Source organism: Gekko japonicus, unplaced genomic scaffold, assembly GCF_001447785.1.
Source record: "Gekko japonicus isolate JY-2015 unplaced genomic scaffold, Gekko_japonicus_V1.1 scaffold646, whole genome shotgun sequence".
NCBI classification, from domain to species: Eukaryota; Metazoa; Chordata; class Lepidosauria; order Squamata; family Gekkonidae; genus Gekko; species Gekko japonicus.
Genome location: NW_015165253.1, coordinates 366,156 through 370,981, shown reverse-complemented (window position 1 = coordinate 370,981; position 4,826 = coordinate 366,156). Strand labels below are relative to the sequence as shown.

The 4,826-nt window shown below is 41.3% G+C and overlaps 1 pseudogene; it reads left to right on the top strand.

Moving 5' to 3' along the window:
• Window positions 1-707: 707 nt before the first annotated feature.
• LOC107109500 lies at window positions 708-2,283 on the top strand (annotated as a pseudogene).
• The last annotated feature ends 2,543 nt before the right edge of the window (window positions 2,284-4,826 follow it).

Below are 4,826 nucleotides of genomic sequence, written 5' to 3'. Positions count from 1 at the left end.
GGAACCTTCTTCCCCGTCCCCCCCATCTGTAGGTGTTTACTTTCTCTTGCTTGCTGCATCTGTGGAACTGCTCAAGGTTAACAGCTGGAGGTGGGATTATGTTGTGGCATCGCTTGGCTTGTTATGTATTCGAAGCTTGAGAACTGCCCTGTGTTTATGTTGTAGAACCGTTGTGTTCCCAAGGAATTGGGCGCTCGTTTTATCTGCATTCCCGCCAGCGGGAATTGGGCTCATTGGTCCTACACGGGTTCAAGTTCCTTTATTATGTTGCCCTCCGGGGTTTGTAGTTATTCCTAACAATTCTTGTGTTCCTGATCTAACCATCGCTTTATAATAAATTGGACTTTGTTCTTTAAACGTGGATTTATTTCGAATGCATGGGGAATCGGACAGGAAGGAAGGAAGGAAGGAAAAGGAAACAGATCAGAAGATAGAGGCTCTTCCTGTACATGAAGAGCCTGACCATAAAAAGAAGAGAAAGAAAGCCTCTTCCCTTGATTCAAAGTGTGGGTTTAACCCTTGAGGCTCCTATGGTCCCTCTTCCAATGTCTCCGTCTTCCAAACCTGTGAATACGCCAAATGAGGCAGGAAGCCAGGATTCTGGGGATGGTACTATTGGTTCTAGGATGCTGCACTGAGGTACGGATCCATCAGTTCTTCAGCTCCATTCTGATTTCAATCTGGGATGTGGGCCCATTAAACTTGCAATGTCAAAAATTACTCAAGTTGACTTTCTTCCTCAAGAAATGATCACATATACAAAGGAGATCCAGAGGCCAGTTATGACTCAGCCAAAGGAAGATGAAGAAGATGGAGAAGATGTAGTAGTACAAAACCCACTAATCGAGCCTGAAGAAGAAAAGCCTTGCAAAAAGTGAAGGAAGAAGCTGACAGAAGAACTGAAATTACAGAAGAAAAATAACAAATTTTGCATTCTGAAGAAATTTTTGTGCTCCTTTGATCCATCTACTACTAGGATTGTAGAAAGAGCTCTCTCTGAGCAAGTTAACTTTTTTTTAAACTACAGTGGGTGTCAGGTAATCATCAAGACTTGGAAGACAAAGAGGGGGAAATTCAGGCAGGTGCTGCTAAGCTGTATTTAAACAGGCAGTGTTTTGACCTGGTCAAAGTATTGGGTTGTGAGTTACTTGGACTGGTCATCTCAGTACCCACAGTGCTGGTTGCCTCCTATAAGAACAATGAAGATGCCCCTTATAACAAACCCCTGGTACTTCCCCACTATCAGGCAGGTTTTCCCACCAAAAATTTGTTCCCAACTGTAACTGAGCAGCCCCAAGTAACGTGGATTTAGTTACTGTTTTAAAAGTCTGCCTGTCCCACCCCATCACAAAGAACTAATTCAGAGGTGACCAAACTGGCTTAAAATAAGAGCCACATATTTTAACTTCAAATGTGTTCTCCAGAAAAAAAAACCCACACCCCGATACCTGTGGGCTTGGCTTGGAGAAATGCTAAGGTAAAATTGTTGTTAATGCGGATTATACTTCTTGTAACAATTAAAATAGTGTTGTTGAAGCTTATTTTCATATATTCTTGGATCTTAACAGAGAGAGGAATTTGACTATGTCAGTTACAGTTACAATGTTTCTTCATATAGTTTCCTATGACTCTTCAGGTTTCCTAGAGACGGTCTCTTTATTTGTGTACATAAATTCTCCCCCTTTTGGAAACCACAGTTTATTTCAATATCCTGAGGTGTCTAAATCCGATTCCCTTCACAACAGACCAGGGGTCTCTTCAGAGCAAAACCCCGGTGTAACTGGGCAGGAATTCTTTTTCTCTTCAGAAGATATACCTCTTTTGTTGGAAGTGAGGAAAGCTCTGTATACACAGCATGTCATCATGACAGTAAAGCTGAAATCAGTGAGATGTTTGAAGGTCACCAAGGACCAATTGCAGGCATCCGTTGCCATGCTGCGGTTGGACCTGTGGATTGCTCTCATCTTTTTGTTGCTTCTTTGGACTGGACTGTAAAGTTTTGAACAACTAAGAATAACAAGCCCCTGTACTCATTTGAAGACAACTCCGACTATGTTTATGATGCTGTGTGGTCACCTCTTTATTAGTGTAGATGGAATGGGCAGGCTGGACCTATGGACTCTCAACAGTGATACAGAGGTGCCAACATCAAGCATCACTGCAAAAGGGAATCATGCTCTTGAACGTGTAAGAGGGACAAATTCAGGATGTGAAGTTGCTGTTGGAGATTCTGATGGACAGATAGTGATTTATGATGGAGGAGAGCAAATTGCTGTTCCCTGAAATGATAAATGGATGCATTTTGGCTGAATATTAGCATAAATTAATTCCAACAGAGCCGATGCAGAAGAGGAGGCAGCAACTTGAATTCTTTCTTAGATGGGATCTAGTAGTGAATTTGGGAGTGGGTTAGAGAGGGCTTCAGAGTAGTAGGATGTGTTAGCCTGCAGCAGAAAGTGAAGATGAAAATGGCAAATACACAATAGACTTGACAAGCGTGTATCACTGAAACAGTTCTTGCCAAATTGCTTTTTACTAGCAAAAAGCATTCAGCCTTAATCTGCCTGGTGTAATTTATTACTTCATCATAACTTGGCAAGGAAAACATTTTACTGAGACACTAACAATATTGTATATTTATAGTTACTTGGATTGTTTTAATTGTCAGTGACATACAAGTATTTCTGAAAAATTAATCTATGTACGTTTCTAAACAAGAGCCATCCTTAGTTAAACTGATGTGCTGTGCAATGAATACCAGTATCTGAAAATATGTTACAATTATAGTACTCAAATTTCATAAGTTACGCATGCATATCATAATCACCAATAGGCTCCAGGCTATGGTGGTAGGTCATGTATGTGAGTACAAATATGTACAACTTCTTAAAAATTATTTAGCAATAGAAACTTTCTGCAACACCTGCTAAGTACTTTGGATTTTTTTTGGGTTAAGTCTGTGCAGTATAGGTAAGGATTCTTTAAACATTATACGACCTTTTGCTCACTAAAAAAATGCTAAATTCAGTTATTAAGAAGTCCAGTTCCCAGGATCATGGAAAGGTACACTGCTCCAAAAGCATTGTTTGGGTAATATGCTCATAGTCAACACATGCTGAGATCCTTGTGTGCTGTGGGCCTGCCCTAGATCATCTTCCCCTGGCATGCTAGAGGCTAAAATCTGGTGTGTCTGAAAAAGTGGAATTTTCCCCGACACTTCAATTAACTTTTACCTTATTCCTTTTAATATTGCTATTGTTTTGAACTGCAATCACAACAAATGTTCAGAAACTCAGAAGTCACCTTGACCTAGCTCATCGATATCCCCTGAAATCTTTTTGCATGGTAGGCATGAGTCATTCCATTCTTTTTATAACATGGAAGCACACCAGTAACAAAAGTCTGTCTGTCAAACCACGTCTGATGTGTTAAAACTCTGCATAATTACACTTCAGGGCATTGTTTCTGGAAATGCCTTTTGACTGACACACAGTAAGATGGTACTGGCAGCCAACCATCTTGGCAACTGTGCCTCACATTGAGGTCAGACACAGAGAACCCTGAGTCAAAGAAAAACAGCCGCTAGCGCTGTTGTCGATGCTAAGCTTAAATGGCCCTACTTTCTGCTCCCTGGGAAAAGCCATGGGAGCAAAAGGAGGGTTTAAATGGAAGGAATGAATGGAATGGGCTCACTGCAGCCAACAAAAAGGTGGTCCCTTCCCAGGAGTCCCCCCCCCCCGCTGGCTGTGGCCATGAGAAAGGTGGAAGGGAAGTCTCTTCCTGGGAGATCCCTCCCTTTCTGTTGGCTACTGTTTTTTGGGCTGTCATCTGCAGTCCTTTTAAAGTTTAAAGGGACTACAGAAGATAGCCCAAAACAGCTGTGTCGTGGGAAGCACCTCCCCACCGTGCAGCTATTTTTCGTGCTGTTTTGCAGTAACTAAACTTTTAATGGACTGCACAAGACAGCCCGAAACAACTGAGCAGTGGGGCGCAAGCTGCTCTCTGCTGCTCAGCTGTTTTTCAGGCTTCCTGCAAACCCCGTTTAAAGAGATTGTGGGCCTTTGCAACAGGGTTTGGAGGACCACGAACTTCATGAACCAGTTCAGTTTGTAAATGACCCTCCTGGTTCAGTTCAGGATTTGGTTTGGGGTTTGGTTCATGGATCACAAACCACAAACTGAACCACATTTTCCCAGTTCGTGCTCATCCCTATAAGTGATTTGGTGTGGATTTGCATCTGGTTCATTGAGTCACAGAGAAGGCAGTGATGCTGTGCTAGAAAATGGGCCAGGCATGGTAGTGTGACTCTGGACTACAGACCATGTCCCACAGTGCTGCAAACCTATTAAATGTTAATCTGGTGTTGTATTTCAATACAATGAAATGGTCATTTCTGCCATTAATAACACAAGACTAGTGCAAATCCATTATTGAGAAGATTTCTTTCCACATTCACAGTTGCTCTGGCCAATTAAATAATATGGTATATAATAAAACATTTGTCTAAGTTATCAGATCTTTTAAAAATCCATTATATACACCTAATGGAGTTCTATAACTATGTGCAAACTTGTGTAATAGCTCTAGGCAATCTGAATCATTTATACAAATCTGTAACCCAGCCAACTGTAGATTGGCCTACTGGCCTAGATTTGTCAAGGCAATTTGTTCTGTTCTGAAAAACAAAAGTCTGCTTAAAATATATACAAGAGAATGGATTGTAGGAGCACACTTAAAAGTGTTTAGAGGCATACTTTAAAGACATGTAATGATGTTTTAGAATTTTGCAGGACTGAAGAATGTGTTGAACTTCCGAGCTTTTACCT